General features: G+C 38.2%; 1 protein-coding gene and 1 pseudogene across 5 annotated transcripts in view; one reads left to right on the top strand and one right to left on the bottom strand.

Annotated features, from left to right (window-relative positions):
• The window catches only part of R3HDM2 (R3H domain containing 2), a 301,698-nt gene that overhangs the window by 236,478 nt on the left and 46,489 nt on the right, over positions 1-18,731 (bottom strand). Inside the window, exon 2 of one of the 5 annotated variants that reach the window (XM_077111141.1) lies at positions 14,501-14,617. The exons of 3 other annotated variants lie outside the window; for them this stretch is intronic. The gene's annotated coding sequence lies outside the window, so the exon portion shown is untranslated. Of the gene's footprint in view, positions 1-14,500; positions 17,438-18,731 lie in introns of those variants that run through there. One more of the 5 variants, XM_077111139.1, reaches the window with a different exon arrangement.
• Positions 295-5,097, top strand: LOC143642577 (adenosylhomocysteinase-like; annotated as a pseudogene).

Raw genomic sequence — 18,731 nt, forward strand, 5'->3', positions numbered from 1 at the left:
ACTATGTTTGGTACTAAAGGATATACCTTTCAATAAAATTACTGAAATGCAAAAAAAAAAAAAAAAAAAGATACTATTGGTTGAGAACATTTACAGATTTGACAGCTGATCAAATGGTATCTAAATTAGTTTTTAATAGTTAGAATTTAAGAACTTTGCTATCTGAATTTGTAGAACTTTTTTCTTGTTGCCTCAATTTTAAATTGGTTTATGAAACTTACTGTGCAAACACAGGCTTTACAATGATTATATGGATACTTTATTTAAATATGCCTATGGTTAAGCTAAAAAAACAAAAAAAAGGTATTATTGGATCACTCCATGTGTAAAGCACCATCAGCATGTCAAACTACCCTACAAATTTACTGACATCAGCCTGGCCTCTTGCGGACTCAAGGCCCTGGACATTGTGGAGAACAAGATGCTGGGCCTGATGCACATGCGGGAGATACACTCGGCCCCCAAGCCACTGAAGGGTGCCCGCATCTCCAGCTGCCTGCACATGACTGTGGAGACGGCTGTGCTCATTTAGACCCTAGTCACCCTGGGTGCCGAGGTATAGTGGTCCAGATGTAACATCTTCTCTACCCAGGACCATGCAGCAGCAGCCATTGCCAAAGTCAGCATACCAGTGTATGCCTGGAAGGGTGAAACAGACAAGCAGACACTGTAGATGGGCCTCTCAACATGGTTCTGGATAATGGTAGTGACCTCACTACTCTCATCCACACCAAGTACCCACAGCTCCTGTCAGGCAACTGCATTAGTTTGGAAGCTGTCAGAATACATACACAAGAACTGGAATGGCTTTTAAAAAGGGATTTTAATAAGTTACAAGTTTACAGTTCTAAGGAAGTGAAAGTATCCAAATTAAGGTACCAACAATAGGTTATCTTCACTCAAGAAAGGCCTATGGGTAAGGAACACCTCCATCAGCGGGGTAGTCATGTGACTGGCATATGCTGATTCCGTGCACTTGGGTTCTGTTGCTTTTAGCCTCTGTTCCTGTGGGGGTACCTCACTTTGTTTCTCTGGGGCTAATTTTCATCTCCTGGCTTCCCTTGACTCTCTCCAGGTTCTGGTTTGCTTAACATCTCATGGTGATGTCTATGAGGCTCCAAGCATCTCCAAACATGTGTCTCTGTTCCCTGAAGGAACTGTTCTCCAAGCATCTATATTTACTTTCTGTCGGCTCTGAGGTTTCTGATTATCTCCAAAATGTTCCCTCTTTTAAAGGATTCCATTAAACTAATCAAGAGCATCTTGAATGGGTGAAATCACATTTCCATCTAATCAAAGGCCACACCCACAAATGGGCGTGGTGAGTTTTCGTGGAGATAATCTAATCAAAAGTTTCCAACCCACAGTATTGAATTAGGATTAAAAGAAATGGCTGCTTCCACAAGACTGAATCAGGATTAATACTTGGATTTTCTGGGATACATAATATTTTCAAACCAGTACAGCATCCGAGGCATAGCCAAGGAGACCATGAATGGGGTCCATAACCTCTACAAGATGCTGGCCAATGGGACCCTGAAGGTGCCTGCCATCAATGTCAACATCTCTGTCACAAAGAGCAAGTTTGACAACCTCTATGCTGGGAATCCCTCATAGATGACATCAAGCAGCCACAGACATGATGACTGCAGGCAAGGTCGTAGGCTATGGCGACATGGGCAAAGGCTGTGACCAGGCCCTCGGGGTTTGGGGCCCATGTCATCATCACTGAGATCAACTCCCTCAACACACTGCAAGTCACCTTGGAGGGCTATGAGGTGACCACCAAGGATGAGGCCTGTAAGATTGGCAATATCTTTGTCACCACCACAAGCTGTATCAACATCATCCTCTGCCAGCACTTTCAGCAGATGAAGGATGATGCCATCGCGTGTAACACCGGACACTTTAATGTGCAGATTGATGTCAAGTGGCTCAACGAGAACACTGTGAAGAAAGTGAATATTAAGCCCCCATTGGAATGTTACTGATTGAAGAATGGTCACCATATTATCCTGCTGGCTGAGGAGAGGCTAGTCAACCTGGGCTGTACTATGGGCCACCCTAGCTTTGCGATGAGCAACTCCTTCACCAACCACGTAACTGGCACAGATTGAGCAATGGACCCATCTGGACAAGTACCCCATTGAGGTCTACTTCCTGCCCCAGAAGCTGGATGAAGCAGTGGCTAAAGCCCATCTGCGCAAGTGGAATGTGAAGCTGACCAAGCTGACTGTGAAGCAGGCCTAGTACCTGGGCATGTCCTGTGGTGGTCCCTTCAAGCTTGATCACTACCCCTACTGAGAGCCTGGTCTTTGCCCTTTGCCTTCCAGCTGGCATCCCTGCCCAGGCCCTACCTCTCCTCCCAAGAACAAATGGCACCAACTTTAAAATTGGTTTGTCAGTGTACCTTCCCCCACAACATTGACTTCCAGGGGCTGATTACTCAGACTTTGACTTCTGCTGCATACCTCTGTTTGAAATGTGATAAGCAGCACTGAGAAACCCTCAAGCCCTGGTTACAATAGAGGTGCGAGGGAGACACCACAGGGAACCATGAGTTCATGGGTCTTGGAACTGTTCACTTAATCAGTTGTTAGGGTGGAAGTTAGCAGTAGTAGTCTAAAGCCAATGCACTATACTGTTTAGGTCTTCACCTGGCCTTAGGGACTTTATAGTCATGTTCTCAGTTTACAAGCTCAATGGTTCTTCAGCCAGTGACAGATGAAGAAAAGCAGTGTTGAAGGGGAGGAACTGTTAGCATCTGAATATTCCTAAGAACCCGATGCAATCATGACTGCACATGAGATGGGCTGCAACCTATAGGCAGGAGTGGGTGGCAAAGGAGCAGCTACACTCCTGCCTACCTCCGCAGCAACCTTGGAAAATCTTCCCTTTCCGCTCCACAGCCAGGAGATCCCATGGGGAACCTGGAAGCCAGCAGACTTGGTTTACCTTTGCACAAAGACTTTACTGTCAGTCCATAGTGTCTACACTGGGCACCTGAGGCAAGCTGATAAGAGTACCTGGTTTTGGCTGAGATTGGGGGACCCTCCCCTCAGGAAGACGGGAAACACAGATCAGAGATGATTTGACAATTGGCCAGTAAAAGAGATTCCCTGGGTCCCACAATCTCTATCCTTTCTCCACAGAGGCCCAAGAGCATTCATAGTATGCACAGGCGGAGAGGCAGAGATGAGGGAGTATGCCCCATCGCACCACCAGGTACTCCCAGGCTGGCTATGGGCAGGGGTAGTTGGAATAATCAATCCCACAGCCCAAGGTCATCCCATGCAGGTGCCTAGGGACCACCAGACCCATTGTGCCCACAAATGGATTCTCTGCTGAGGTATATACTGCCCACCCCTCAGCTTCAGAGGGTGGCAGCTTTCAATGTGCACAGAAACGTGTGACCTTGACCATATTCTCACCTGACTGGGTTCCGACCCAGCAGGCTGACTTAGTCATGGAGAGGTGGGTCTGAGGGGAAGAGGTAGACAAGAGCATCATTGCTACGAAGACGCAGAAAGGGCAATATGACAAACCAGCTTTCTCCCTAGATTTCAACGGATCTCCAATTAGAGTTGTACCTCCTGCATGAGGTTTGGCAAGGGAAAAATATAGAGATATCTGACAACTAAAACCAAGGGATAAAATGTTTTGGTAGAGAATTACTGACAAATCAAGTGCAAAACAGAAACCTTCAACGCAAACCCAAGCAGCTACAAAATCTAAGATGAATGGTGGCAATCAACTTTCCAAATAACCTAATCAAGATAATCAAATGCCTTGAAGGCAGGAGAAAAATCACAAAGCATGTGAAGATGGAAGAAATACGGTCCAGCCAAATGACCAAATTAAAACACCAGAGGAGACACAGAATTTGGAACAGCTAATCAAAGACATTCATACAAATCTCCAAAATAAGTTCAATGAGTTAGCTAATGACATAAGGGCTATCAAGAAGACACTAGAAGGGCATAAAGAAGAATTTAAAGAGTAAACAGAAAAACAGCAGATCTTATGGAAACGAAACATACTATAGATCAAATTAAAAATATACTTGAGGGCAATGGTGGCTCAGTGGCAGAGTTCTCACCTGCCATGCTGGAGACCCAGGTTTGTTTCCCGGTGCTTGCCCATGAAAAAAAAATATATATATATCCTAGAGACACACAACATCAGATTTCAAGAAGCAGAAGAAAAATAAGCAAACTAGAGGGTAGGATGACTGAATTTGAGTACACAAAAGAACAAATGGTGAAAAAGATGGAAAATTTTGAATTGAATTACAGGGAAATAATGGACAACACAAAGCACACAAATATAATAATCACTGGTGTCCCAGAACAAGAGTAAAGGGCTAGGAAGATTATTTGAAAAGGTAATTGGGGAAAACTTTCCAAATGTTATAAAAGATAAATATGCAAAATCAAAGAAGCCCAACAAACTCCAAACAGAATAAATCCAAAACAGATTCACTCCAGGACACATATCAGATTGAAAAGAAACATAAAGTCCTGAAAGCAGCAAGAGAAAAGCAATTCACCACATACAAGGGAAGCCACGTAATGCTAAGTTTAGATTCCTTAACAGGCACCATGGTGGCAAGAAGGCAGTGGTACGATATATTTAAGTTCCTGAAAGAGAAAAATTGCCAACTAAGAATTCTTTACTCAGCAAAGTTGTCCTTCAAAAGTGAGGGACAATTAAGTTCAACCTCATTAGCTAACTGTTCACCCATCTCAAGCTTCTGTGTATCTCTAGTACCCTATATTCTGTATTAAAAGCCTCTGATTTTATCTTTACCATGGTCATAAAAGTGGAATTATACAGTATCTATCCTTTTGTGTATGGCTTGATTCAATCAGCATTATGTCCTCAAGATTCATCCATCTTGTCATGTGTTTCAGGACGTCATTTCGTCTTACTGCTGCACGTTACAACATACGTATATACCACATTAACTGTAAGGAAACAGCAGTTCATTAGTGGGTCCATAAGTAATATTACCATACTAAAAGTGAACATAATTGAAAGGCTTGTATAGACTCGTGTGTCCCACTGATTAGCAGTACAAATATAAATAAGTTCTCGCATGAACTAATGCAAAGATAAAAAAAAAAGTGAGGGAAACAGATTACAATTTTCACAGACAAACAAATGCTGAGAGAATTTTTTAACAAGAGAATATTACAGGGAGTTCAGCAAAAAATACTAAAAGAAGCTCTGTTGGTTGAAAAAAAAAAACAAAAGAAAGCGGTCTGGAAGAGGGCACAGAATTCAAGAGCATTAATAAGGTACATTCAAAGGATAAAAAGAGAGGGGGAAATATAGAGATCTGACAAATAAAATCCAAAGGATAAGATGGTAGATTCAAGAAATGCTTTTACAGTAACAACTTTGAATGATAATGGACTTAACTCACAAATTAAAAAATACAGATTGACAGAATAGGCTAAAATATATGATCCATTTATATGCTGCTTATGAGAGACCCATCTTAAACCCAAGGTTATAAATAGGTTGAAAGTAAAAGACGGAAAAAGATGTTCCATGAAGCTATAACCAAAAGAAAGCAGGAGTAGCTGTACTTAATATCAGAATACACAGACTTTAAATGCAGAGATGTCATAAGAGACGAGGAAGGACACTACATATTAATAAAAGGGACAATTTGCCAAGAAAAAATATCAACCATTAATGTTGCATTATGGTGCATTAATGCACCCAATCAAGGCGCTCCAAAGTACATGAGGCAAACACTGGCAAAACTGAAGGGAGCAATAAGACAGTTCAACAATAATAGTGGGAGACTTCAATACACCATTCTCCTCTACAGATTGAACCACCAACCAGGATCAATAAGGAAACAGAGAACCTAAACAATGAGATAAATGAATTAGACCTAACAGACATATATAGAACGTTACACCCCAAAATACCAGGATATACATTCTTCTCTAGCACTCGTGGAATGTTCCCAGGATAGATCATATGCTGGGACACAAAACACATCTTAATAAATTTTAAAAGACTGAAATTATTCAAAGCATTTTCTCTGACCACAATAGAATGAAGCTGGGAATCAGTATCACTAAAGAACCAGAAATTACACATATATATGGAGATTAAATGACACACTTTTTTTTTCTATATATCTTTTTTTTTAACTTTTTTATTGTACAGTATAAATACAAAGCAAAGAAATAAAAAAGCAATAGTTTTCAAAGCACTCTTCAACAAGTAGATACAGGACAGATCCCAGAGTTTGTCATAAACTATCATACCATCTTCTCAGATTTTTCCTTCTAGCTGCTCCAAAATAAAGGAGGCTAGAAGGCTTAAATATTTTTTTATCACCACAATTGATATTTTTTTCTTCTTTTTTGTGGAAAATAACACATGTGGTGTTGGTTCGAAAGGACGTATGTCCCCTAGCAAAACTATGTTTTAATTTAAATCCCATTTTATAAAGGCAGAATAATCCCTATTCAATACTGTATGTTTGAAACTGTAATCAGATTATCTCCCTGGAGATGTGATTTAATCATGAGTGGCTGTTAAGCTGGACTAGGTGATGACATTTCTCCACCCATTTGGGTGGGTCTTGATAAATTTCTGGAGTCCTATAAAAGAGGAAACATTTTGGAGAATGAAGGAGATTCAGACAGAGCAGAGAATGCTACAGCACCATGAACCAGAGAGTCCACGAGACAGCGGCCTTTGGAGATGAAGAAGGAAAATGCCTCCCGGGAGCTTCATGAAACTGGAAGCCAGGAGAAAAAGCTAGCAGATGACGCCATGTTCGCCATGTGCCCTTCCAGCTAAGAGGCAAGTCCTGACTGTGTTCACCATGTGCCTTCTCACTTGAGAGAGAAACTCTGAACTTCATCAACATTCTTGAACCAAGGTATCTTTCCCTGGATGAATACCTTTGATTGGACATTTCTACACACTTGTTTTAATTGGGACATTTTCTTGGCCTTAGAACTGTAAATGAGCAACTTATTAAATTCCCCTTTTTAAAAGCCATTCCATTTCTGGTATATTGCATTCTGGCAGGTAGCAAACTAGAACAAACGTATATACAAAAAAAAAAACAACAATAAATTTCAAAGTATAGCACAATTAGTTATAGAACATATTTCAGAGTTTGACATGGGTTACAATTCCACAATTTTAGATTTTTACTTCTAGCTGCTCTAAAATACTGGAGACTAAATGATTTATCAATTTAATAATTCAGCATTCATATTCATTTGTTAAATTCTATCTTCACTGTATAACACCACCATCATCTTTGATCTTTCCATCTCTCTTTTTATGGGTGTCTGGGCTATGTCCATTCTAACTTTTTCATGTTGGAAGGTGTTGTCAATAATATGGGGTAGGGAGATGGAATTATATGATGTTCTGGAGATGCTAGGTTTCAGGACTTATCTGGACCATGGACCCGTCTGGAGGTTGAAGGTTTCTGGAAAGTTACCTTAGTGCATGGAACCCTTGAGGAATCTTATATATTGCCCTACGTGTTCTTAGAATTGGCTGGAAAGATCCTCTTGGGGTTTGGCAGGTTATGATACGTAACAATGTCTAACTGAAGCTTGCATAAGAACAACCTCCAGAGTAGCCTCTTGACTCAATTTGAACTCTCTCTGCCACGGATACTTTATTAGTTACACTTCTTTTCCCCTTTTTGGTCAGGATGGAATTGTTGATCCCATGGTTCCAGGGCCAGATTCATCCCTGGGAGTCATCTCCCACATTGCCATGGAGACTTTCACCCTTTGATGTAAATAACACACTCTTAAACAATCAGTGGGTCAAAGAAGGAATTGCAAGAGAAATTGGTAAATATCTGGAGACAAATGAAAATGAGAATGCAACAAAACAGAGCTTATGGGATGTGGCAAAGGTAGTGTTGAAAGGGAAACTTATTGCCCTAAATGCCTATATTAAAGAAGAAGAAGGAGCTGCTCACCTGGATGAACTACAGAAAGAACAGCAAACTAACTCCACAGCAAATAGAAAAAGAGAAATGACAAATATTAGAGCAGAAATAAATTAATTGGAGACAAAAAAAAAACTATAGAGAAAATTAACAAAACCAAAAGCTGGTTGTTTGAGACAATAAAATGCATGGACCCTTAGCCAGGCAGACAAAGAAAAAAAGAGAGAGAATGCAAATAAAATCAGAAACGAGTGGGGGTCATTACCAGGGACTATAAAGAAATAAAATAAATCATGAGGATACTATGAACAACTAAATGCCAACAAATTAAACAACTTGGATGAGATATTTTCTTAGAAACACACAAACAACCTATACTGACTTGAGAAGAAATAGAAGACCTCAACAAACCAATCACAAGTAAAGAGAATCAGTCAGTCATCAAAAACCTTTCTATAAAGAAAAGCCCAGGGCCAGATGGCTTAACCGGAATTTTACCAAACATTCCAAAATGAACTAACATTATTCCTACTCAAATTCTTCCAAAACTTTGAGGAAAAAGGAACAATACCGAACTCATTTTATGAAGCTAACTTATTCTAATGCCAAAACTGGATAAAAAGGGGAGTACCTGAAATCATTGAATTGTTTCCCAGTAGCCTTATTCTTGAAGAAGATTGTGTAACTATATACTTTTACTATGTGACCGTGTGATAGTGAAAATTTTTGGCTGACATCCTTTACCCAGGCTATAGACAGATGAATTAAAAAAAAAAAAGTACAAATAAATAATAGGAGGGGAGAAGGGGTAAAAAAAAAAAATTGGGTAGATTGCAATACTAGTGGTCAACAAGAAAGAAGGGTAAGGATATGGGATGTATGGGTTGTTTTTTACTTCTTTTTCTGGAGTGATTGCAAATGCTCTAAAAATGATCATGGAGATGAATACACAACTAAGTGATGATATTGTGACCCGCTGATCGTATAATTTGGGTGGACTGTATGGTGTGTGAAGATATCTCAATAAAAAAATAAGAAAAATAAATAGACTCAAGAGGCTATTCTGGAAGTTACTCTTTTTTTAAAAAAACATATTTTTATTGAGAAATCTTCACACACATACATTCCATACATGGTGTACAATCAATGGCTCATAATATTCTCACATAGTTGTGTATTCATCACCATGATCATTTCTTAGAACATGTGCATCACTCCAGAAAAAGAAATAAAAAGAAAAACTCACACATACCATACCCCTTACCCCTCCCTCTCACTGACCACTAGTATTTCCATCTACCCAATATGCTTTACCCTTTATCCCCACTATTATTTACTTATCTATATTTTTTTACTCATCTGTCCATACCCTGGATATAAGAAGCATCAGACACAAGATTTTCATAATAACACCATGATGCGATCATCTTCAAGAATCAAGGCTACTGGAACACAACTCAACAGTTTCAGGTACTTACCTCCAGTCACTTCAATTCACCATAAGTTGAAAAGGAATATCTATATACTGCATAAGAATAAACTCCAGGATAATCTCTCAACTCTATTTGAAATCTCTCAGCCATGAAACTTTATTTTGCCTCATTTTTCCCTTCCCCTTTTTGGTCAAGAAGACTTTCTCAATCCCTTGATGCTGGGTCCTGGCTCATCCTGGGATTTCTGTCCCACAGTGCCAGGGAGATTTACACCCCTGGGAGTCATGTCCTGTATGGAGGGGGAAAGCAGTGAGTTCACTTGCCAAGTTGGCTTAGACAGAGAGGCCACATCTGAGCAACAAAAGAGGTCTTCTGGGGGTGACTCTTAGGCATAATTTGAAGTAGGCTTAGCCTAACCTTTACATAAATAAGTTTCATAGGGGCAAACCCCAAGATTGAGGGCTTAACCTATTGATTTGGTTGTCCCCACTGCTTGAAGGAATATCAGGAACTCTCCAAATGGGAAAGTTGAGTATTTCCTCCTTTCTCCCCAGTCCTCTAAGGGGACTTTGCAAATACTTCTTTATTCACTGACCGAATTACTCTGGGATGTATCAGGGCATCACACTAACCTGGACAAACCAACAAAATCTAAAGCCCGATTCGAGATTCCATGCACTTATGGTGTTCAACTAAACTGACCACACAAGTTAAATTAGGAAATGCACTACCCAAATATAAATTTTGCACCAAATAAATATCTCTCTCTTTGGACTCACACAGAAGTTGAAATCTTAACGTATGGACAATATCATCCTTTACCTTGTATTCTGATTTACACTAGACCTACCCAGATCAGCTTCATTCATATCTCAAGCCTGATCACTTTTTCAACTTTATAAACAGCTTCTGTTTAGGGTAATTCTGACTTTCAAAGCTTCAGACCTCTAACTCTGAATCTCAGGTGTCACATAAATACCGGAAATATCTGGGAAAGACCATGTTATAAACAAACAGCTCAGTATCTCAGAATTCAGAATTAACAGTTACACCTCCTGAATATATGTGACTGCTGTAAGAGCTTCCAATCTAGGATCGTTTACAATAAGGTCTTGTTCTAGTTTGTTAGCTGCCAGAACGCAATATATCAGAAACGGAAAGGCTTTTAAAAAGGGAAATTTAATAAGTTGCTAGTTTACAGTTCTCAGGCCAAGAACATGTCCCAATTAAAACAAGTCTATAGAAATGTCCAATCTAAGGCACCCAGGGAAAGATATCTTAGTTCAAGAAGGCTGATGACGTTCACATTTCTCTCTTAGTTGGCAGGGCACATGGTGAACATGGGAGCAGCTGCTGGCTTTCTCGTGGCTCTACAAAAAGGACTCTCTCCAAAATGTTTCCACTTTTAAAGGATTAATGGGTGGAGTCACAACTCCATGGAAGCTATCTGATCAAAAGTTACCATCCACAACTGGGTGGGACCACATTTCCATTGGAAAATGCTCACAGCCAGCAATATTGAATGAGGATTCAAGGACATGGCTTTTCTGGGGTCCACCACACATTCAAACCTGATAACCTATGTTCTTGACTTCAGTTCACTGAGTTTTTATATTATAGTTAATCTACATGATTATGGCATGATAATATTTGTCTTTTTGTTCCTGACATTTCAATCAACATACAGTTCTTAAGGTTCATACACCTAGCTGCATGCCTCACAACTTCATTCCTTCTTGAGACTGCTCAGTAGTCCATTATATGTATACACTATAGTTTCCCCTTCCATTCCTTTAGGCCACATCCATCCATTGTGAATCATGAACACTGCCACCATAAACATCAGTGTGCAAATGTCCATTCACGTCCCCACACTCGGTTCCTTATTCTGGAGGTTACTCTTACACAAGCTTCAGCTAGATATTGCTAATTGCCATAGTATGCCAAGCCCCAACCAACAGTATTCCTGTAAACCTTAAAGAATACCCAGGGCTCTATCTGAGACTCTATAAGTTTCACTTCCTAAGTTTATTTTTCAGAAACCTATAACCTCTAGATGGTTTCTAGGCCAGATAAGCCCTGAAACCCAGAGCTGACAGTCTCTCCAAGAGCATAAACCAGTTGCATCCCCCAAACCTACATCGTCGACAACCCTTTTCAACATGAAGAAGTTAGGAGGGTCATTGTCCAAATATCCTAAAAACTGGGAGAAGGACCAAAGGAGAAGGAGGAGTTACTGTAGAGAAGATAAGATTTAATAAATGAGCATCTACTGAATTATTATAATGATATTTCTTTTTAGTCTCCAATGTCTAAAGCAGGTGGAAGGAAATACCTGAAATTGTGGAACTATAACCTATACTATACACTGAAATTTGTTCTATAATATTTGTTAAAATGTACTTTGAAATTTATCACAGTTTTGTAAATACATTATATGTCACAATTAAAAATGTTTAAAAAAACAGGAAATAACAAGTGCTGACAAGGATGTGGAGGAAATAGAAATCCTTGTACATTGTTGGTAGGAATGTAAAACCATGTAGTCACTATGGAAAACAGTTAAGAAGTTCCTCAGAAAGTTAAGTATATAATTACTATATGAGCTGACAATCTCACTTCTAGGTATATACCCAAAAGAATTGAAAGCAGGTGCTTGAAAGGATATTTGCACATTGATGCTCATAGCAGCATTTTTTACAGTTATCAAATGGTGGAGGCAACCCAAAAGTCCATTAACAGATAAAGAGATAAACAAAATATTATAAACAATACAATGGAATATTATTCAGCCACAAAAAGGAATAAACTTCTGTTTACATGTGACGACACGGATGAACCCTGAAGACATCCTGTTGAGTGAAATAAGCCAGATAAAAAAGGAAAAGTATTGTATTACCTCACTTATGAAATAATTAATAAATGCAAATTCATAGAGTCAGAAATCAGAATAAAAGTTACCAGAGGCAGGGGTTGGTGTGGAGAATGAGAAGGTAATATTTAATTGGTAGTTACTGTTTGGGGAGGTGGAAAAGTTTTAGTAATGGATGGTGTTGACAGTAGCACAATATTGTAATGTAACTGTATTGTAATTGTAATGTAATTAACATCACTGAACTGTATACTTGAAAGTGGTTAAAATGGGAAATTTTATGTTGTATATGTCTTACCAGAATTAAAAAAAAAAAAAAAAAGAACCATACAACACAAAGAGTGAATCTTAATACAAACTATGGACTATGATTAATAACATAACACTAGTGGTTCGTCAATTGTAACAAAGTTACTACATTAATGCAAAATGTAAATAATAGGGAAAACTAGAGGAGGAAGGGAGACAGTATATATGGGAACTCTGTATTTTCTTTTTTTTTATTGATTTCTTTTTTCACTAAAACAAATTTTATTTCCAGTGTTTAAATAGGTGTGCACACAAGCATGACACAGGTTTGGATTCATTAAGCCCTCATGCACAATTACATTTTTCTCAGTAAAGAAACCAGGGAACTCTGTATTTTCTGCATGATTCTTCTGTAAACTTAGAACTGCTCTAATAAAAAAAGGTGGTAACTTTCGTGTAGCATATGTTAACATAATAAAAATTATTTTTAAAAAACAACAAAACTTCAGCTTCATATAAAAAAAGAGTCTACCCAAATGAATAGTTATAAAGCCCCAAAAACAAAGAACCCAATAGCTAACTGGAAGATCAATCAGGAACACTGAGGAACAGGTCCATCAATGGACTTATAAGTTTAGAGTTGATTTATAAGTCCCCTTATCCTTTTAAAAAATTTTAAATCATTGTTTTATTCAAATTATAAAAGAAATACATATGCTTTATACATAGACTGTGCTGGTTTGAAAGGATGTATGTACCCTAGAAAACTCATGTTTTAATCAAAATCCCATTTCATAAAGGCAGAATAATCCCTATTCAATACTATATATTTGAAACTGTAATCAGATCATCCCCCTGGAGATGTGATTTAATCAAGAGTGTTGTTAAACTGGGTTAGGTGATGGCATGTCTCCACCCATCTGGGTGGGTCTTGATAAGTTTACTGGAGTCCTATAAAAGAGGAAACGTTTCGGAGAATGAGAAATTCGGAGAGAGCAGAGAATGCTGCAGCACCACAAAGCAAAGAGTCCACGAGCCAGCGACCTTTGGAGATGAAGAAGGAAAACACCTCCTGAGGAGCTTCATGAAACCAGAAGCCAGGAGAAAAAGCTAGCAGATGACACCATGTTCGCCATGTGCCCTTCCAGCTGAAAGAGAAGCCCTGACTGTGTTTGCCATGTGCCTTTTCATATGAGAGAGAAACAGTGAACTTCATCGGCCTTCTTGAACCACGGTATCTTCCCCTGGATGCCTTAGATTGGACATTTCTATAGACTTGTTTAATTGGGACATTTTCGCAGCCTTAGAACTGTAAACTAGAAACTTATTAAATTCCCCTTTTAAAAGCCATTCTGTTTCTGCTATATTGCATTCTGGCAGCTAGCAAACTCGAACACAGATATAAGCAAAACAAAAATTAAAACCATCCCACTACCCAAAAAACCATTTGTCTTAGCAAACAGCAAGTCCTCTGAAGGCAGCTTATTTCTCCAAGGAGCAAATCTCTCTCCTAAAACTGATCTATGCCAGATCCAACACAAAGGGGAAAAAAGTATGTAGACTTAACTTTAATGGTAGTAATATGTGGCCTTACTTTTCAATTTTTTTACATTTCACCATTTGTACCAATCCAAGGTCAGAATAACTATACATTCCATTTTTATGGATTTTTCTTGTTGGTTTATAATACATTTTTAAATGTCCCTAAATTTTCCAACTCCAGATCCTACTTTTCCAAGTACCAAATCAGGTCATAAACACAACATATGCACTCATTTTAACATATTTAACTTAAATTACTTATTCGTTTTCTTTATTTACTATTTATTGTGTTGTGGTCCTATCACAAATCCTCACATTTCATATACAGCTAAATGTACATGGAATAACTAATTTTCTTGACACATGCTAAACTGTGTCTAAATTTACACTTATACAAAACACTTCCAGTGTCTTAAAATTCACCCACAAGCATCCAAGTGTAATGCTCACCTGATCTCTAGCTCAGAGGTATAGCCTCATCCATCCAAATGAAGTGTAAACTATACTCATCAAGTATAATTTAGTGGGACACTGGAGAAAGGATCATTGATAGCCTCCAAAGATTCCCTGGGAGGGAAAAAATATTATTCCTTTCACACTCTGAGCCCACACTCTAAAAAGTTTTCAGCAATAGCCAAATAAAATTCTCAGGACAAATTCTGACTTCTCACTGGACTCTGTGTCTTAATTAAGTAATTTGGTAAGAGTGCAAAAATTAATTTGAATGTACCTTTTTTCTTCCTTTGAAAAGCAGAATGTTATCTGTCTTGACTATTAAAATCCCCAGAGATTTCAATTCTGCAGGAGTTCTACATGGTTTTAAATTTATTAAGTAATAGAAATAGTGGAAGGCAGCAATTCATGTTAATATCTGCATTTTTATGTTGCCAGACAGCTAACTTCTTAAGTAATCTTAGGGCAGTCTTCCACATAAATTAAAAAATATATATAAGGTATTCAATTGACTGATGGGTTAGTGTGCTGGTTTGAAAGGAAGTATGCCCCCTAAGAAAAGCCATGTTTTAATATAAATCCCATTTCATAAAGGTAGAATAATCCCTATTCAATACTGTATATTTGAAATTGTAATGAGATCATCTCGCTGGTTGATGTGATTTAGTCAAGAATGGTTGTTAAACTGGATTAGGGATGACATGTCTCCACCCATTTGAGTGGGTCATGATTGGTTTATTGGAGTCCTATAAAAGAGGAAATATTTTGGAGAATGAGAGATTCAGAGAGAGTGACACTACGAAGCAGAGTCCACCAGCCAGCGACCTTTGGAGATATAGAAGGAAGACGCCTCCCGGGGAGCTTCACGAAACAGGAAGCCAGGAGAAGCTAGCAGATGACGCTGTATCGGCCATGTGCCCTTCCAGCTGAGAGAGAAGCCCTGACTGTGTTCGCCATGTGCCTTCTCACTTGAGAGAGAAACCCTGAACTTCATCGGCCTTCTTGAACCAAGGTATCTTTCCCTGGATGCCTCTGATTGGACATTACTATAGACTTGTTTTAACTGGGACATTTTCTCGGCCTTAGAACAGTAAACCAGCAACTCATTAAATTCTCCCTTTTAAAAGCCATCCAGTTTCTGGTATATTGCATTCCAGCAGCTAGCAAACTAGAGCAGTTAGTAACGGTGTTAATTAAAATTTCCCTATGACTTCTGGAAATGACCAACTCCTTCCACCCTTCAAAAAATATTTTATATTTCTTTCAGGAAAATAGGCAAGATTTTAAATATTTCCACAGGAAATGTTAATAGTACATCATCACCTTCCTCACAGCTTATTTACATGTTTTCACATTAAAGGAATATACAGTTAGGTTTAATGATTTTCACCTTTAGCGCAAAGTATTTTTGTGAGAGGAACTAATATGTCTCATTTCATACACAGTCCTAGAGAATAAGTACATTCTCAAGCTGTTGGACTATAATTGATGTTGGTGTAGCAGATCCCAATTCTAAACTTGATCCTACTTTGGATTTTCTGAAATATTCAGGCCTGAAAAGAAGCCAGAAAACTATACTCCAGCAGACTTGTTCAATACAATAAACATCGTAATTTCATGTTTGTTTCCTTGACTGTATTCACAACCAATATGCAAAATATATGTGCAGATAATGCAAGATGCAGGTTCAAAGCAAAATACAAGAGACTGGGTTTAGAAGCTTCCCTATCTGCGAGAAATTTTAATTCAAACAACAAAAGATAGAAAGAAGGAAATGACTCCTGAGTTATTACACCAGAGGGAGAAAAAGCTTGGATTACATGAGAGTAAGATGGCTATAAAAACTTATTTTCATCTTCACATGTCATCAACAAGGTAGGAAAAAGAACCAAAACCAATGCCAATCTTATGTGCAATACTCTGTCTCCCACGACAAATCATCACAGCTGCCTATTTGAAAATAGGCACTTCATTTTGAAAAATAATTCAATTTAGACATTTTATTATCAAACACACCTCGGAAGATACAGAAGGCTCTTAGATCTGAATCTACTCTATTGTTCTGCTGGAAATAACTGATTTCATGAGGATAGTAAAGGATAGATAATGAAGAACGGGAAGCAATTCCTCTTTAAAGAACCATTCCCCACTAAAGGAATCACCAGGATCCCTCACAGAAATTACTGATTCCAGGTCTAGGGCAAGTCAAGTACAAGGAGAGCCAGAGTATAAGAAAATACTCAAAACTGATGACCCATCAAAAGGACCTAAAAGCCAGCTTGAAATGGCTGCAACTGACCAAATTTTGGACAATTTTAGTATTAAAAATGACAGTAATGGATTATAATATTCAAGTTTTAAAAAATACGGAACCTAAGTAATTCAACTAAAAAAGTGGGGTGGGGGGAGCAAAGGAAAGTACTCCTCTATAAAACAATGCCAACTAGTAAATGTAGAAGGAATGAGAAAATCAATATTTGCAATCACCAACGTAATAACCAACGCAGGCAAATATCACCTATGGGTACTAAAAACACTGGGTAAAAGGTTGTTGAAGAACAACAGTCCCAGGGTTGTTGAGGAATACAAGAGTCAGGTGATTTAAAAGTATCACCCTACATATTGTTTCTTAATTACAAAAGAGGAAAGGTACCTTATAATGAAAAAATCTAACAAGCAACTTAACCAAGTGATCAAATCTAACATCACCAACAATGGGACAAAGCAACATCATGTGCACTGAGAAATACACACTATTATCTATGCAGTATTCTTGCCAAAAATGTTTAACCTGGGTTTCTCAGAGCAAATCCAAATTGTAGAACAGTCCTCAAAACAACTGGACTGGACTCAAAAAAAAATTTCAGTGATGTAAAAAACAAAAAGGGGAAGATAACTGTTCTGGATTAAAAGAGACTAAAAAAAGACACAACAATTAATTGTAACACATGATCTTTGAATAAATCCAAAATTGAGGGGAAAAAGCTGTAAAACGTAAAGATAATTGAGGAAATGATAAACATATATTATTGTAAAACATTTTGACTGTAATAATGAGTTTAATAATAGTATTGTGGTGATATAGGACAACATCCTTGTTATTAGGCAATAGATACTTAAGAAATTTAAGGTGAAGCATACTGCAACATATTTTCTAATGGAGTATGTGTACGTATATGAGTATGTATAGAGATGGAAAAAGAAAGAGAAAGGGTGAGAGAGAAAGCAAATGTGGCAAAATGTTATCGACAGTTAAAAACATGTAAAAGTTATACTGGTACTCATTCTATCATTCTTTTACCTTTTCTATAGCTCTGAAATTTTTCAAAATAAAAAGCAGGAGGTGGGGGTGTGAACAAAAAGCACAGCTTACAGATGACCCTCATATGGGGTTTCTTGTCAAAACCGGCACAGACTTCCCTGGCCATTAGAGAAATGCAAATCAAAACCACAATGAGATATCATCTCACACCCACCAGAATGGCCATTATCAACAAAACAGAAAATGACAAGTGCTGGAGAGGATGCGGAGAAAGAGGCACACTTATCCACTGTTGGTGGGAATGTCAAATGGTGCAACCACTGTGGAAGGCAGTTTGGCGGTTCCTCAAAAAGCTGAATATAGAATTGCCATACGACCCAGCAATACCATTGCTGGGAATCTACTCAAAGGAATTAAGGGCAAAAACTCAAACGGACATTTGCACACCAATGTTTATAGCAGCGTTATTTACAATTGCAAAGAGATGGAAACAGCCAAAATGTCCATCAACAGACGAGTGGCTAAACAAACTGTGGTATATACATACGATGGAATATTATGCAGCTTTAAGGCAGGATAAACTTATGAAGCATGTAATAACATGGATGGACCTAGAGAACATTATGCTGAGTGAGTCTAGCCAAAAACTAAAAGACAAATACTGTATGGTCCCAATGATGTGAATCGACACTCGAGAATAAACTTGGAATATGTCATTGGTAACAGAGTTCAGCAGGAGTTAGAAACAGGGTAAGATAATGGGTAATTGGAGCTGATGGGATACAGACTGTGCAATAGGACTAGATACAAAAACTCAAAAATGGACAGCACAATAATACCTAATTATAAAGTAATCATGTTAAAACACTGAATGAAGCTGCATCCGAGCTATAGGTTTTTGTTTTGTTTTGTTTTGTTCTTACTATTATTACTTTTATTTTTTTTCTCTATATTAACATTCTATAT

This window comes from Tamandua tetradactyla, chromosome 7 (assembly GCF_023851605.1).
Source record: "Tamandua tetradactyla isolate mTamTet1 chromosome 7, mTamTet1.pri, whole genome shotgun sequence".
NCBI classification, from domain to species: Eukaryota; Metazoa; Chordata; class Mammalia; order Pilosa; family Myrmecophagidae; genus Tamandua; species Tamandua tetradactyla.